The sequence below is a fragment of the Falco peregrinus genome, chromosome 4 (assembly GCF_023634155.1).
Source record: "Falco peregrinus isolate bFalPer1 chromosome 4, bFalPer1.pri, whole genome shotgun sequence".
Lineage (NCBI taxonomy): Eukaryota > Metazoa > Chordata > Aves > Falconiformes > Falconidae > Falco > Falco peregrinus.
The window spans coordinates 92,019,598-92,037,542 of record NC_073724.1 but is presented as its reverse complement, the minus strand read 5'-3'; the positions used below and the strand labels follow the sequence as shown (position 1 = coordinate 92,037,542).

The 17,945-nt window shown below is 37.5% G+C and overlaps 2 long non-coding RNA genes across 26 annotated transcripts in view; one reads left to right on the top strand and one right to left on the bottom strand.

Moving 5' to 3' along the window:
- The window catches only part of LOC106112677 (uncharacterized), a 79,544-nt gene that overhangs the window by 29,577 nt on the left and 32,022 nt on the right, over nt 1-17,945 (top strand). The gene's annotated exons all lie outside the window — the stretch shown is intronic.
- The window catches only part of LOC114012923 (uncharacterized), an 89,728-nt gene that overhangs the window by 68,390 nt on the left and 3,393 nt on the right, over nt 1-17,945 (bottom strand). For 15 of the 18 annotated variants that reach the window (XR_008747092.1, XR_008747091.1, XR_008747096.1 and 12 more), the window contains exons 3-6: nt 16,550-16,625; nt 13,873-13,943; nt 10,895-11,121; nt 10,699-10,780 (exon numbers count right to left, since the gene is read on the bottom strand). This is a non-coding gene — a long non-coding RNA (uncharacterized LOC114012923). Of the gene's footprint in view, nt 1-719; nt 3,503-10,698; nt 10,781-10,894; nt 11,122-13,872; nt 13,944-16,549; nt 16,626-17,945 lie in introns of those variants that run through there. The other 3 variants (XR_008747102.1, XR_008747103.1, XR_008747098.1) reach the window with 2 other exon arrangements.

Genomic DNA, 17,945 nt, shown 5'->3' with positions numbered 1-17,945 from the left:
AGATAAAATGACATATGACAAGCAATGAGAGTAGAGCCAATTTTTAGGGACCAACATTGACTAAAAGAGTGATCTCTATATCCACCATAAAAATCTGCCCAAGAAAGAAACACCAAAATAGTTTTCCATTAGAATGTACCCTCTGACAAAAAAGGTATGCTTTATCTTATTATTGTTATGGTGTTCTTGCTCCGGAACCTATTTGTATTGTCAGGTGCTGAAAGGCTTATGAATTTATTACTGAATTTGGAACTTTTACAGAAATCATGCTTCTGGCTACCTAAGTTTAGTCATAGACATGCGTATGCAATCATATATTAAGAAGGAAAATTGTTAAAAAGGTTAAGACTTATGAAAAGATATGTGCCAAAAAACCTCCCTGTATTTAAAAATACCCCTTGCATTTAGGAGGATGCCCTAAAACATCGGCTTTCAATCTTCCTGCAGACTCACCTTCGTGAAGAACTTTTATGGGAGCTGTAAAGTAATAATTAATAAAAGCAACCATCCTGTCAGTAAGCTTCAACTTATCACTAGTAGGTACAATCATCTATTGGATTAACTAATTAATTTATTTTTAGGAAGGTCACAGATCACAGAAAAATGCAATTCAAAGGACTAGGCTTTAGAAATCCGAGATTTTTTTCTTCTGTTTAGTAAGACAAATATTATCTAAAAAATCATAATTCATCACGTGGAAAAAAATCAGCACATTCTAGGAGAAAGAGTTCATCTATGATCAGCAGATATCAAATGATGGGACATGTCCCACTTGGAGAAGATACAAACCCTATGTTGGGAGGAGAGGTATTATTACTTTGCCACCAGGACTTCCACAGCATCTCCTTTGAGTCCCTCTTTACTCAACCCTGGTGAGGCTGCACCTCGAATCCTGTGTTCAGTTTTGGGTCCCTCACTGCAAGACAGACACTGAGGTGCTGGAGCGTGTCCAGAGACGGGCAGCGGAGCTGGTGAAGGGTCTGGAGCACAAGTCTGGTGAGGAGCGGCTGAGGGAACTGGGGCTGTTCAGCCTGGAGAGGAGGAGGCTCAGGGCAGACCTTATCGCTCTCTACAACTATCTGAAAGGAGGGTGTAGGCAGGTGGGGGTCGGTCTCTTCTCCCAGGTAACAAGTGACAGGACAAGAGGAAACGGCCTCAAGTTGTGCCAGGGGAGGTTTAGATTGGATATTGGGAAAAATTTCTTCACTGAAAGGGTGGTCAAGCATTCTAACAGGCTGCCCAGGGTATTTGAAAGACCTGTAGACGTGGTGCTTAGGGACATGGTTTCATGGTGGACTTTGTAGCATTAGGTTTACAGTTGACTCGATGATCTTAGGGGCCTTTTCCAACCTAAATGATTCCATGATTCTATTCTATGATTCATTTGCCTGTCTGTACCTGCAGGCAGGAGGCAGAAGAAAGTATAGTGGGACAGAAGAGAAGCTTCAGATGTGAGGGATTTGTGGGACCATTTGTACCTTTGCATGTAACTGTTCCTGGAGTAAGCAGGGCAGGAGGCCTTCCACTTGAAAGGGTCATGTGCAGGAACTGGAGAAGAAGCTGGAGTTCCAGAAGACACAGGGAAGAGCGTAGCTAGGGCAAGTGTGCAGTGAGCTAGATTCAGACAGAGCACTGAGGGCTGTAGCCATGGTCTGTGATAAAGTGACTTCCAACTGACCCCAATATTCAGCTTTATCTGTGATCTCTCCAACTCTTACTGAAACCCTGTTCTGATCCATATTCCAAATTCTTCACTACCATACATTCATCCCAAGTCCTACCCATACACCTCATCACTGCTTCGGTACCCATATGCCTTGCCTAGACTCATGAGTCCCTCTCTCCTGTCACCCACAGACGACACCAGGAAATAACCTTTTCCCACACCACAGCAGAAGTCACTCTCTCCTCCCTTACACGTTCCTTTCTGTTACAGGGCAAAGATTCCCCTTGATCTCATATTCAGCTAGTAGCTTAAACCTGAGCAAAGACAACTTCAGAATCATGTAAGTTAGCAACAGGTATTTAGCAAGATAATACAAAAACATGCAGAACCCCCCTCATTTTCCATATATGTATCAAAACAGATGAGTAAGAAATACAGAACAAAAAAAGAGCATGCTCATCTGCCAACTTTCTTTAGTTCCTTTTAAAACACTATTGTCAATAATGTTTGTTTCCAGTACTTTCTATAAATTTCATAAAATACGCTACAGTAATTTTAGATGACTGGCTTCTTCAGGGTAAACATATTTTAACTATTTCAATAAGGCTTATAATAGGGCATTTCTCAAATTCGACACCACCACAATTCCTAACATAAAAACTTGCAGTATGTTCGAAAAGACATCTCTCCAAATTACTTATGGATGTTCTTGTACTCAGGACAATGGGAAGTAACCTATGTCAAGGACAACTAAAAGCACTGCTAATACAAATCATTCTGGAAAATTTTCAATAGGAAAAAAGAAGTAAGAAGAGACCTGATATGAGGATAATGAAGATTTTTACAATGTAAAATTACCACTGAGGGAGCTGACATAAATTAAAAGAAGTTGGTCAAATAGAATTGGGATTTTTTTAGAAGTAATAAACAGATACTGTGATAAGACATGTTAATACTTGTAAGGAATGTTTACATCTGTTAATAATGACAGAAGAGAAAAATTTAAATTTTTTTTTCTGGCAATGGGAAACGAGGTATTAATTCAAAGATGGATATACATTTAAATCTAGTGGAGTTGACAAGTTAAATCTTTGTCTGATGAGAACCCAAGACTTGAAAAATTAAACTCACTTCTTTTAGAAAACTAAATCTGCTAGTCATGAGTATAAATGAAAAGTAGGAGGAGCGAAGACTTTTAGGGATACTCAAGGACAATGCAATGATTAAGAACTCCAGAGTTCTGTTACTGGGGAGGATGTGGTGGGGACAGAAGGGTTAATGCTACCAGACTGCTCTTCCTGGCTGCTTTTTGGGAACCTTTTGCTGTTTCTTCTAGTGGAGAGGCATGCAACCTATGTAAAGCTGAGAAAGTGGGGAGTGCTCTCTACTTTTTAATATACTCCAGAACAGTGGTTCCCGTATTTTTAGAACAACAGATAGTTATCAACTCTTAACATTTTTCAAAACCCACCACACATCCATCTGATGAAACTTCTGATTGGAAACACTATTTAAAACACTGTTAACTATAGTTTAGCTAAACAGCTGTTCACTTACCATAGCCTTGTAGTCCACCAGGGGTTTGTGGACCACAGCTTGGAAACCATTCCAGCTGTTTTATAGGTACGATGATGTCTTCTACTCCATCCCTCCCTCCAGACCTTCTGGTTGCTGTGTAAAACGTTTCTGCTTCTTTATCAGATTTCCCGTGGGATTAATTTTAGGGCCTGCTACTGCTTTTAGCTTCCTGAAGTAGCAGCAAACTGGCATTCTCCATTGCCCACAGGTTTGTAAACAGCAGAAGTAAAACTGATCTGTCCATCCATAATATTGCTACTGCCAGATAAAGAAACAGAGGCAGAGGACAAAAAAAATAATCTGCAGATTTAGGAAAATGGACCAGTTTACATTTGATTCATGTTTGAAATTCAATTTATCATCAACCAATGAGGACTACAAACTTTTATTTACAGAAAAGCTGTAATTCTGCACAGGTTGGATTTTGGCCGCAGCTGGTTCAGGACAAGTGGAGTTTTCAAGACCAGTAAACAATTGGTGTTTGAACACTCGAAAAGATGTATCGACAAAACTATAGCAGATAAAACTGGTGCTAAGCAGCCTTCTGCCATCTTAAAGATTACCTAAGTTAAACAAACTAGTGGCCAAAGGCCCCTTGTTCTTCTGAGAAACTGGGAGTTAGTCTCCTATAAAACACTTCCATGTATTCATGGTTTTAGAGACCTTTCTCACGTTACCTACTCCCTAGTCAACATTCTTCCAAACTGAGGAATCCTGATACATTTACTGTCCCTGCAGAAAAGCTATGATATACCTCTTAGTCATCCTTTTCTATTTCATATGTAGTTCTCATCAATACTCAAAATGGACCAGCATGCTAATGCCATTTCTCTGTTTCAAACAGCATTTTCCAACTTTTTCCTAGCATTTTTCCATCCAGAAAATTTCCTAGCATAATTCCATCCAGAACGACTTTAGGAAATTAGCAGGAGCTGCTGAAAATCCATGCAAACACCAGTAAAACAGCTTGACAGCCCTGGCTTCTCACACCAGCAAGATTCTCCCTATCAGTTTAATGGTGATATTCCACCCCTGTGACAGGCAGCAACTCCAGGATCAAAACCTGTATTGTAAGCTGGTCAGAGCTGTGAAACCCTGAAAAACAGGGAGGAAGAATCTCTTCTTCAAATTGCAGCCCCTGCTGTGGTTAGAAAGAACAGCTACAAGTCCCTGCCTTCCTGAGTGGCAGGACTGGTCACAGCCTGCTGAGCTCACAGCTTATGGAGTGATCCAACAGCCACTGCCTCTCTCTGCTGACAGATAGAGCTGAGCAGCGGGGTCAGCGTTATCTGGCCTCTGTGACAGCCATGGCTCCTGGATCACCACAGATCTTGCTGTGAGATCCTCTGTAGCTCTTCGGGGTCAACATCAGGATTGACTCCAGTAGATTATTTTCCTTTTATCATCTGCTGTCTTTACCACTGCACTTTTTCAGACCATTTAGGAACAGGTGGATCAGCAAAGGTGCCAATATAAATTTTTGTGAGGTGGCATTGTTACAACTGCACATTAGTTGCTACACTATATACATATATATACTATATACATATACATATATATTACTATATACAAGATGTTCCTCATCTTGAAACCCTTCACTAATCCACAAAGAATTTTAAGTAACTGTACTTTATTTTGTTAACAAAAGACTTTGGTTACAGAGCTTTTAAAAAACTTTTGGGTCACCCTTTCCTGTGTATCTGTTGACTCCTTCAAGTAACTAGCAAAGCTCTAAGCAAGAACCACCCTTTACACAAACCAAGGTGATGGTTGCCTATTATACCTATCCATGTTCCTATTAATTATATTCTTTATCACATTCACTGGCATTTTATCTGTCACAGTAGTCAGACTTATTAGTCCATTAGTGCCCGATTGTCCCTAGAGCCCTTTTTAAAACTAGTATCACATTTGTAACTTTCCATTTCTCTGTTATCAAGGCTAATTTAAGTGATAGATTATACAACACAGTTCATGGCTCAACAGTTTTATTTCTGAATTTCTCTAGGACTACTAAATGAACAACATTCTATATGGGTATCTGTTAATGTTTATTCAATGAATTTTTAAAAAAATCTTTTAGTGGTATTTCAGATCTGAAATATTCCCTATAAAGAACAACTTTTATGTGGGGATGTCCCTAATCTCCCTGTAATAAACCTTGCCAAGGCAAAGAGTTCATTTGTTTCTTTCTGCGATGGCTTTGTCTTTAAATATTCTCTTCACCTGCAATTATCTATTGAACTTACCTCCCTACTAGCAAGATTTACACTTGAAAAAAATGGTTCTTTTTGCTTTTCGGATTTTAGCCTGTTGCATTTCAAAATCGTTTTGTTCTGCCTTATAATAGGTCTACACGTAACTTGTCAGAACTGTGCTCCTTTCTGCTTTGCTTGCTTTGATTCAACTTTTTGAAAAAACTCTGTTTATTTCTAGTAACTATCTTTACTCTTCAGTTGTGTTGGACAATTCTTACTCAGTTGGGGTAGAATCAGAAAGAAAAATCCCCCTGTCTCTTTTAATATTTATTTGAAAGGTATCTTCATTTGTTTAAAAGGTATCTTCATTTGTATGCAATTATTTTTAAACAATACTAGACTTTTTTTAAATGTTATTTTTTTTCTCTCCTACAAGTATGAGAAACTTCAGCATGATATATTGCTACTGAATGGCTCTTCTATAGTCCTTGTGTTCTAAACTAGACTAAACGAAGGGCTGTCCCCCCTCTTCTGGATTCTTTAGCTGGTTTGCTCAAGAAGTGGTTCTTGATGATACTTAAAAATACAGCCCGTGCATGGTGGCCTAATGGGAAGTTTATCCACTTTGTATCACTGAGAACTCTTGTTATGATCAATCTTTCAGGTTGTAGATTCTCTCTCTCCAGTCTCCCACAGCAGTTCACAGTCACTCTCTCCATCCCATCAGCTAGTCCAAAGCTCTTACTAGACTTCTCCTATTCATATATGGAACCATTTGTAATTACATTTTGTGGTTTATTCTGATAAAATTAACTTATTTGACTATACTTTCTTTGGTATGTACAGTACCATTTGTCTGAATAGTCCAGTCTACCATCTCTGTATCAGCTAGGCACTAAACATTCTGTTATCTCTGTATAATCTAGACACTGACATTTCAGTGTCCCTTTGAAAGGAAGAAAAGGGATACGTGCAGAGCCACTTCCAGAAAAAAGGTGACATACTTGGGAATTCCTGATGGGATTCATGTTTACCACTCTTCTGAAAAATTGTTACCTTCAAGGCACAATGGACATGGAGCACTATGAGACAGCAATGTGCCAAGATGCCAAATTAAAACTAATGTAGATTCCTTCTCAAGGAAGATCAGATGGCATTTAAAAAAGGACTGACCAATGGAACAACTGCTTGTGGTTATTTAAGATTTCTGTATCAAGAAATGCTGTGTCAAGAAGGGAATGCACTAAGGAGCAGAAGGATGCTACGGAAGTACAAAAAGTCCTTTAACCTTTTGCAAACGCTGTAGAACTCCATCATATTTGCACTGACTTCCTCCTATGAGAAGGGAGAGTCTGTTCTTAGTGCTGTGGAGAAAAGAAATGGGTGCTTTCAGGACAGAATGCCAGTAGCTATTGACTTGGGTTTCACAACTGAGAAGGCCTCTGGGGCTAGCATTTTATCTGGTGGCTGCAACTCACTTCTTTCCCTTTTGTGAGGCTTCTAATTGAAGCACCTTCTGTGCTAAATGTGATGTGACATTAGGCACAGCAGAACCCACCAGCTACACTGCAGTATCCAGTGGGTATTCATTATTAATTTGTACTACCATAAATCTTGGGGAGGCCTTACCCTGGACCACTTCTCATTAAGTTGGGCCATGAATAAACACAGAACAAAAAGTAGATGTGGTGGAATTCTACATAAAGAGACAACGGAGAAATTATGGCAGAATACAAATGCAATGGCACAGTAGTACTGTGATAAGCATTGGCATTAATATATCCGCAATATAACTGTTGTCTAGCTGGATTGTTTTAAGCATCACAGTACATAAATCTTTTAAGAAGATATTTAAAACAAGATAGTGAACAGTTATGTTTATGAAGAAGTCAACCAATACATGAGAGGCAGCTGAGAAGAAAATACCCAGTGTGGTCTAAAAATGTAATGACCAAACGATGGAAGTTGGCATGATATGTTGATCAAAACCAGAGTCAACCTGTTGATACTGAAGGAGAAGTTATCAAGTAGAAGTAGTCTTGATGGACCTTGAAAAATGAAGACAGATAGCTTATCTTTATTGCTATAAACTGAAGGAGGACATTGAAAATACCGAAGGAGTAAGTTTGGAAACCGATATTTACAGTAGTGTAGCACTTTGACTAGATAACAAGCATGGCAAGACGGCATTTGTCAAAGCAAAAGAAAAACATTTTCTAATAAAGAGATGATCTATGGAAAACCTGGATGAAAAATCTAATCATCTGACAGAGAAGAAAGACCATCCTTAAAGGGTTGGAAAAAATTCCCCAAACTCAGATTTAGCCTAGATTTTATGACTTAAAACAAATGACAGAATGATGGTGTCATTCATAGGGATGCAGAGAGGGCCTCAAACTAAATATAAAAAAAACTATTAATGAAAAAGATCAATAGCTGTAACTGGGAATAAAGAACTTACGGCACTACTGAAGAAAATTTCATGCATTAGATCTGCTTAGGAGAGGAAAAGACGATGGGAGGAGTTATATGAAACACATAAAACATTGTTTTTCCTATAAATACTGTGAAATGAGAAAATTCTTTCATGTCACATTTATTACTAACTTATTACAGCTATCTATGCTACCACATTTTGACTTTCAAGGGTTGAAGAAAAACAATGTTTGTGATGTTATAATATGATGGGTGTCTCATTGAACATAAGCAAAAACATGCTACATCCAGCTTGAAGACAGGACAGCCATGATACAAGCCAAGTGCAAAGAGCAGCAGAGAAACAGATCTCACAACTTAGAACTAACATGCTGAATGTTCAGGCATGTTCCTTTGCTCTTCCTTCTTAGTGCACAGAACAAGGGCTATCACCTTGGTTTGCCACTGAAGGACTCTGTTGCTGTAGTTTGGTATTCTGGCTCTTGAAGTATTCCCAAGCCCACACAATGTGTAGCTGTGTACCAAAAGCCCACTCCCTACATTCCACAATACCAACTATTTCTCTTGGTATCTGCTTTCTTGCTGTTCTTCTAGTTCCAGTGACTTACGGCATCATGGCATGAATTAAACCATAGAATCAATCAGATCAGGTGCTCAACCATGGGGGTTACCAGCAGTGAGTAGTGGAGAGCTGCTTACAGCAGGAGACAATTCTGAGTTCCTTTTCTTCCAAATATTATTTGTAGCAGCACTACTGCAGGCAGAACAGAGCTATGCCCAAACATGATCTCCCTCAAAGCAGTGGGGAGTTGCCATCACAGGGGTGGGAATCAGTCTCACCTCCATGATCTGTCTCTCAGTAGTGATGAGAGAAAAAACTGGATACATATAAAACATCTAGGGGATTCCTCATGCTCCACTCACTTCCCTCTCTTTTCTCCTCTGAAACTAGAACTCTCTTAGGCACTTCTTTTGATCTGGTTTGGGGCGAGGCAGGCATGGCCTGCCATGTCTGGGTTTTTTTGTAATCACCTGATCTCCTGCTCTTTTTCTTTCTTTTACCCAACTCAGTGCAAGTTAGAATTAATATGGCCAGTAGGATTAACAGGGGAAGACAGTAAACCATCGGGTCTAAACATTTTGAAACCAAAATATACTGATCAAGATTTTTTTTACACAAAATGAAACATCCAGAGTTCTCAAAATCTTGATTCATATTGAAAAATCTCAATTTTCATTTTAGATTGCAAAATCTCAAAAAACAAAATCAGTATGTTTTGAAAGTAGAAGTTTGAAAATTCCCATCCTGTAACAAACATAACGAAACTGTGTTTTGAGCTCTGTTGAAGATGGTACATTTCAAAATCATCAAGTTCTGTGTTTGAACATGAAATTACGGCTTCTGCTTAGCACTAACTGCAGTTTAGCATACATAACCCACTGTCCTCTGTACTTAGTTGTAACTGTCATCTTGAATCCCCAATTTACACATACAATTCACAGGCAGTCACTGAGTCTTCTTCAAAGCATATACTCCCCTCCAACAGAAGGAAAAAAAAAGTAGAGAAAAACTTACTGAAAGTTTTACACTTAAATATATCATACCTTCAGTGCAATGAGAAACACCAGTAGCTATGCATTTGGTTCTCCTTTCAGGCATATTTTTGCCATCTATTTTCTGGGGTTTGGTTTTGTTTATTTTGTGTTTGGTTGGGGGTTTTTGTGTGGGTTTTTTTTTTAAATTGGACTCTACTCTGCTTTTGATCAGAGTTTTTGATTTCTTCTTTGGTCTTTAGCTTTCTTCAAATTGCTTCCATTTCATGCTGCCCTTTTGCCGACCAAAAAACCAGTCCTGTCCTCCTTAGTCTTTACTCACCAACTATTATCTGTGTCCTTGCTCCATGGGAGAGAATCTCTAATTGTCTTTACATACAAGTCCTCTAGATCTTTACAGCCCCTTAATAATTACTTGCAAATTCAATAACATTTCCAGTTCTTCCATTTTTCAGACCCCACTGAAAACATTCTTGTATTTGAATACCAGAAAGGAAATACAGCATCATAAAAAAGGGCATGGAGTTTATAATACCCCTTTTGTTACACAGGGAAAATACCTACATGTAGATTTTGCTCATTTGTATATAAAAATAGGAGTCATAGCAATGACTGTACCCATAGCTACAGGGAAAGAACTTCCTCCTTAAACCAAGCATATATGTTTGTAGTAATTTTGAGTGAATCCACTGACATATGATATGGGTAATTATTCTTGATTAAGCACAAAGTACTTAAGTACAGTAAAATATGTAGTTCCTGCCTAAGACTATAGCTAATCAGCATGCATAATCAAATTCACTCATAATGCCAGCTCAGTTTAATTTAACCAAGTTACACTGACACAAGTATAAGTGTATATTTATTAACATTTCAATGTTCAACTCAGCAAGACAATTACGTGAGTAAATCAGTTTGGAGTATCTACACAAATATTGGTGGTATAAACAGTTTTTATAGATCTATAAATTTCCGAAAGTTTATGGGTGAAAATACAGAGCAAGCCAGAGACACACTATTCTGAAAATAAAGAAAATAAACAAATTAAAACTCCCTACCTAATAGCAGTACAGAAGGACTCCAGGTTCACATGGTGAATTACCCAAGAATAGAAAATCCTTAATGGATGTATTGTATATATTTTCTAAAAAGAACTGAAGTCAATTGACATAAATCTAACTTCTTGATTCACCTTTTATGATTACTAGTTTGTCAACATCAGTAAAGACTAACTATTGAAAAAGTCAATCATTTCAATGTACTTACAGCTGAATTTTCTCATCATGTGACCAACTATCCACAAAGCCTCAGTGCCATTAAGAAGTTTTGAGGAATATAGTATTTGGTACTGCCAAAAAAACATAATTAAAAGAATGCATGTAAATTATATTAATTTTCTAATTAGAAATGTTTTATGATTATTTCATGTCTAAAGTACATTTGGGGGGAAAGTAGGACTTACATTATCCCAAAAGGCAGGTTCCAGCACAATCAATGATACACTGACAGAATTCACAGTAAGGAGTCACAGTAGGGTCCTGATCTTGCAACTGAACTTTCACAAAAAGAACCCTGCACTATTGCAGAATCTCCTTAATTTCAGTAGGGCCCTACCCACACATAATCAATTACAGAGTCCGCCTATGTGGGAGTAACAACAGTGAGAACAGGACCTGTTCCTCCACACACCTGCAAAAATATTGGGATTAAAAAAAAATTATTAGTAACATGCAGCAAAACCTACTGATAGCCTGTTTTATTACAGTATTTAGCACATAATAAAGGAGTTGCATATGTCTTTTAAGTTGCACATTATTTATAGGAATGTTCAGCTCCTTCTTTAAAGAATGTCATCTTAAAATTGCTTATGGATTTTACATGTACTGACAGCACATTATGGGAGCTTTTACTGATATATATTTGAAATACAAATTTTTAATTATTCTTTTCTAAAAATTAATTATCCTTCTTTCTTTGATCTATGATGCAAGGCACTTTTTAGTGCTTAAGCCTTCTTAAAATCTGTCCCACAACACCCATTTTGTGGATACAGCATAGGCCTGTGAATTGAGGTCTTCATGACCATGAAAGCATCTGACCACATATAGCAGCATCCAAGACCAAGATCTCCAAAAATACAGGATAAAAAGTAGTATAGTATTAGTCATTTTTTGACTAAACAGGGTCAGCTTTTTTAAACAAAAAATCCTTATGAAAATCAACTATAATTATTTGCTAAGTTTAAGCTCTTAATGAACACCATTTAAAACACAGGAAGCACACAACATAATGTTAAACAAGAATATACCACCTCTTTGCTGTTCACACAAGACTTAACATTCATGATTTGACCTTACTGTTCTTACTAAAAACATATCTATGTTGATCTTTAAAAGGAAAATATTATAAGTTTAAAGTTTTTATGTATTATAAACCACTTAAAAACAGGTTAGCCATAGGTTCCATGAAATAATATTTAACTGGTGACACTATGCAAGAGTACTGGTGATAAAGGTTATAAGAACCACCACTAGATCCTAGAAACATGCAGAAGACATTTCTTCATTCCTTTAATACAGACAGCGTTAGAGAAACAACGATATTTTTCTAAGAAAAAGCTGGGACCAAATGGAAGGATTTGAGAATCTAACAGAAGAACCAAAAGTTCCATATAAACGGAATGCAGTCTTTTTTTTTTTTTTAATGACCAGTTGTTCTTTTACTGGCTTTAATTTCATGAAAGAACAGACATGAAAATAAGCAGAAAATGAAGAAAAGTATCACAGGTTATTGTTCCTTGCTGCCAGGTTGATGGTTTTCAACTGGGCAGGAGGACAAACAAAAAAATTTGAAATACACGTTACAGACTTTTATTATGACAAATTTCAAGGCAGTTGTCTTACAATATTGAATTAGAAGTGCTTCTTCTCATGTTACTGCTTTTATATTTTATGTTTCATATGCATGACTCTTAGGCTTCTGTTATTCTGAGAAATTCAACTGTTTCTAAAAAACAGTGCTACAGTGCTAAGTTCTGTTTATAAAGTGTTACAAATGTCTAACATCACACAGAAAATTTAAAAATATCAGACATCTGCCAAGTTAGTGTTGCCCACCTGAACCTGCAGAGTCAGTGAAAGAGTACCTCTGGCAAGTCTAATCTGCCCATTTCTCACTGACTGAGAAGAAAGGACAGCCCATAGTTGTCCTTTCAAGACAACTGTGATGCCCATAATCATGCAGCTACAGATTTAGCATTTCCCAAGTTGCAATGCAATATGGTAACTTGATGCAGCCCAATCCTAGTATTGTTTTCTGTCCCTGTGCTCACAACTTTCTTCACAAAGGAAGGTAACCGCAATACAATGCATGTTTCCTGCACTGCTCCAAGAGTGTAAGTTGTAGGATGGGTCAGGGACACATAGCTGCAGTCTAAATTACAGTCAGTTCCTGGGAAGAGCTGAAAACCCAGTTTTACAATTTTGACAGCTGAAGGAATAGCTCAGAGCTGACATCCAAACAGTCAAAGAAATGAAATACTGAAGCTGTCTCAGCAGTTCCCTTCTCTGACGTGGACAGGAGTAACATGCAGCTAATCCAGGCAGAGAAACTACTATAAAATGGAATGATTCACAAGTGGTTTGGGAGACTAGAAGGCCCTGGTAAACCCAAGTTTTTTTCATGACTAGCAGAAGTAATGAAGTCTAGTTACCAGATCAGCGTGCTCGTACGTGCCACCAGCACACTTGTGCTGTAATCCCAGGCTGACACTGCCCTGGGCTGGTTTCTTATTCCCTTCTAAAGAGATTTCCCTAAATTCCTGCAGAAAACACCAGCTTCTGACTTCTAGAAGAAGAGGCAGCTCACATTGTGGCTAGGTCTGAGCTACACATGCATTGACTGGCAGACCAACCAAGCATGCTGACTGGCACGTCAACAGGTTGAACAGAACAGAAAATTTCTGAGCCCATGTTGCAGCATTTTCTACCCCAGGGACATTAACTTGAGTAATTTCTTTACTACCAGCTGCTGAGCTTCACTCAAATTGTAGAAACTTGACTTTGTGACCTCTATTTCTGTATCAAATGCAGCTGAAATTAAGTGGTGGATTCAAAAGTTTTTAGGAGATAACACAATCCAATGTACCTTGATTTGTTCAGAAACTGGGCATGAAAGCACTGTAGCATAATCACTATAAAAATAACTATTGAATTTTATGTCACTTACTGTTTTCATTCAGGTGTCACCCACAAACTCAGCTATATCAAAACACAGATTTTTATGTGGTGATAGCATAAATGAATTCAGAGAACACAGAGACTGTTTCAATAACGAAACCGGCTTTGTTTTGCAACTGTGAATGGAGCCCTGCATATATGTTGCTTCATAAAGGTGAAAATTTAACAGAAATAAGATTTTGTATCTACATTTTGAACTTACCAAGACTGCAGTTGACTGCCCTTCATGGAGATGCCCGCTTCTCTTCCAGTTCCATGCTGTCTCTCCTAAGACTTAAGAGAAGTTCAGTGATACATAGTTCAGTGAAAGAGCAGTGACATTGTCTAATGAATCTATTCAGTATACCTGGACTTTTCTTTTTTTTGGTTTTTGGTTCATTGTGGATTGTGGTTTTTTTTAGAATAAGCATACTGATTTTTAAAGAATTATCTTAAAATCCTGATCCCACTCCCTGGATCCAGATCCTGATATCCCAATTTAGGGAATAATCTTTAATAATATGCAGGTCCTAGCTCCCTTTTTTTAAATGGCATCCACACTGCTCTGCTCACCCTTAGTATTGATCTAGCACTAAATTTTGACTTCTGGGTTTCTCACCAAAAAGGCATACTTGAAAACAGAGGGGTTTATTTGTCATGGATTCCAGGAACTGATGAAAGAAGGAAAGAAACTAAGAAAGTATAATGACCTCTCCAAAAACTCCACTACAAAGAAGACAGACAATGAATAGTCAGTGTGGAAAAGTTAATAGAAAACTGGACATTAGAGGAAAAGTTAGCAGGAAACAATGAGTATATGAAGAGTCAGAAAAGTGAATGGGATTTAACCAAAAAGGGGATGGAATAAAAGAAACAAAATTATCTTCTTAGCAGAGCAATGAGAATGGGCTTTTCAAAACCTTTTGGCATTGGCCTATCTCTCCTTCTATTAAAGTAAAAGAATCGTATGAATTCCAAAAATGCTTTAGGAAAACCTTTCACCACTTAACTTGAACCATTTAACTTTAAGCATATGGAGTATCTAAACTCTGCTTAGCTAAACAACTAAAGAGTGCTTAACTTTGAAAATAAATTTTAATCATCTTGTAATCATTCACTATGTGTGTAGTATCAAGCATGCATTCAAATCTGAGCCCCAACTCCTTACTCTGCTAACATGTAGGCTCACACTTCGGTGCTAGTCTGGATCCAGCCTATTGGTTATCAGATAGGCAAAGTCAAGTACAAGAAGCAAGAGACTAATTTGGATTCAAACTCTTTATCTCAAAAGCCATACTCACGCAAGCATCATGACTTACGTGCAAGATTAACTGTTTGATGAAGCAGAATGTAAACAGTTAAGGGCTTAAAGTTAATTCAAGAATCTCAAAAAAAAAGTTAATTCAAGGTCTCAAAAAGGAAACTGAAGAAAAAGTAGCTGAGAAAGAAAAAAGAAACAGATTGTTGAATCTGTATTAAAAATGACCTCTGGGTTATATCTCAATGCACTTTGCCTGAAAACTACCACTTCTTTCTGTCTTAAGTTTAAATCTTATTTTTAGTAACAAAAATAAGTATGATAAATAACCTTGGCAAAGGTTAAAATAGTTCAGTGGTTGATAACAGTACTGAAGTAATTCTTAACACAAGGTGTATTTCAGTTATTGGTGTAAAGGACTCACCATCTCTCCTGCCTATTTAAACACACTTGCACTTCCAAACCCATTTTGGTAAATAGCTGGCAGGGGGTTAATATCCCATATTCCCATCTCTCTGGTAACAAACATAGAGGTAGGAGAAAATGTGGAAATCACAAGCTGCTAGTAGGGTTCTGTCCCTTTTACTCCTTACTCAACAATACAGTTACTAAAGGAAAACAGAAACTGAGCCACTTCTTGAGATACCAAAAAAGTTCAGGGGCATCTCTCATCATGCTGTGAGCTTCTGATCATTGTGATCCTGAACTATGGATCATTTTGTGCACCATTATTTTAAGCTGTCACCTACCTAAATGACCAGGAAGCCAGTATCAACACTCAACAACTATACTCGTACACACAGAACCCCCTGCTACCAATATTCCATCCTTCACCTATAGCTGCAAAAAAGGAAAACTCCCTGTTTTTAAGATGTATGCTTAATAAATCCATACATATAAGAAACGTTACTTAATGAAGGTAGGACGATAGAGTAAGATTAAAGACTTGATTAAGGCAGTGTTAAATTCAGTCACTTTTTCATAAAATGGTTAAATAAAATAATCTTTTGTTCTTCTCAGGAGAATTATGAGCATTACTAAAATTTTATAAATGTTTTCAAGCTCAGATTTCAAAATTGCCCAGAAATTGGGAAACTAGAGAAGCAAATGAACAACTTACATCAAGCTGTCTTAAAAGAAATAAATTGAACAGCATAAAACCAAACAAATTAGTACTAGCTAAAGCATTTCCAGATCCCTCACTCCTGCATTCATGTCAGTGGCATTTCATTTAAATTCAGGCATACATTCATGCAAAGTTTAAGCTTCAATGTTTCAAACAATTCCACATATCTGAATTTCACTCCTCTAAGTAGTGCTATTAATAAAACTACTCATGAACAGAGTTAAACACATGCGCAGGACTAAGGTTAAAGCAAGTAATAAAGAAATTAGCTCATGAATTCAGTGTATCACTAACAATTTTGAAAAGTCAAGGACAGCTAAGAAGATAGCAAAGCTTGAGAAATTAACAGCTGAAATGCTGATGGAGGGAGAGAAATCAGGTTATGGTCCCAGCAACTACCCTACAAAAATCTAAGTTCAATACCTATTAAATAACAGAATCAATCATGGGAAGAAAAAAAAAAAATAACATCCCCTCAATAACTTAATAGTCATGCCAGCCACGCTATTTTCTCACCATTTGATGAGTCCTCTTCAGTTCAAGGCTGAAGTTCATGGGTGCTGTGGAGAAGATGCACTTGGCAACTGTTCTGCTGTAATTAATCCACAAATAAAGAATGGGCTTCAGTTTTCACAGATACCAAGCCAGCACGTTTCACAACCATTAAATCCACAAAAATATTAAAATATTTAGAAGTAACAGGCCATTTTAGCAAAACCTTACCACAGATCCTAAGTTTCATAACGAATCTTTCTTAAATCCTCAGGGATGTCTTCATGATTATGAGTCAGGCCTATAGCTACGTTACAGTCAATACTGTAAGATCTGAATGAAATACAGTAAATCCAGTCTTTTGACTACACCATTTGCAGCATTTTAGAGGCTGCAAAAAAAATTAAATTGAAAGTTGGCTACTGAAAAATCAGGAGGCAGTCTACAGTAAAAAAAAAACCACAAAGCTAAGTGGTTTTTTTCATCTGGAAGTTTATAGGAAATCTAATAAAGTAGATGCAAGCTGTAAGCCCCCACATACTTCTTGTATCTTTACTGCCTACAGAAGCATCCCTGGATCAGGTCTATACTGGCAAATTCAGAACTCTGTTTTCACTGTACAATAGTAAATGCTGTCCACTTCAGTCCTTTCTAGATTAAAACCTCTATCATTGCTAGCAGACTGAAACTGCAAAAGTAAAGAACTCCAAATCTTTTCTTTGTCAGGGTAAATCGGACTGAATGGCTACAGGAGGAAGTAGAAAACTCATAGATGAAAGAGTACATTCAACTAGAGTTACTATGTTATTAAACTTTAAACTTCAACTGATACCAAATTTACAGAGGAGATCTGAAGGGAGTCTTAGATGAATCTATAACAGGGATCTAGAAGGCTGGATGAGCATCAGGGGCAAGGGCAGGGCTCAAATTAGAAAAATAAATAGAAAAAATTTTGGAATTTCCACTGGCTGTATGTCCACATGCCATACAAACACAGAATACCAAAATAATATGTAGAAGTGTGGTTACTGAAAAAATTACTATAATTACTACATGTGGGTGTATCTTGCTGCCCTCCAACTGGTCTAACTTACCTAGGAACTGGACCAGATGAAGGGAATATAATAACATGCAAGCACTCAGGCAAGCCAAAGAATCTTACTAAAAAGTTACATGGTAATGACACAACGCCAGTTTTCACTACAACAAATTCCTCTAATCCCCATAGTTGTAAAATAAATCTTAGAAACACGTAGCAAGGTAATTTGTAAAGTAATGTGTGCCTGAGTCAGAAGACAGCCTCCAGCTTTCTAATCATCCCTGACTAGCGATTAGCTTCTGTGCCATTTTGGCAAATAAATGCCTTGCTTTGGTTTTGCCACCTCTCAACTGGACTTAGGCAATTCAGCATATCCAGGCA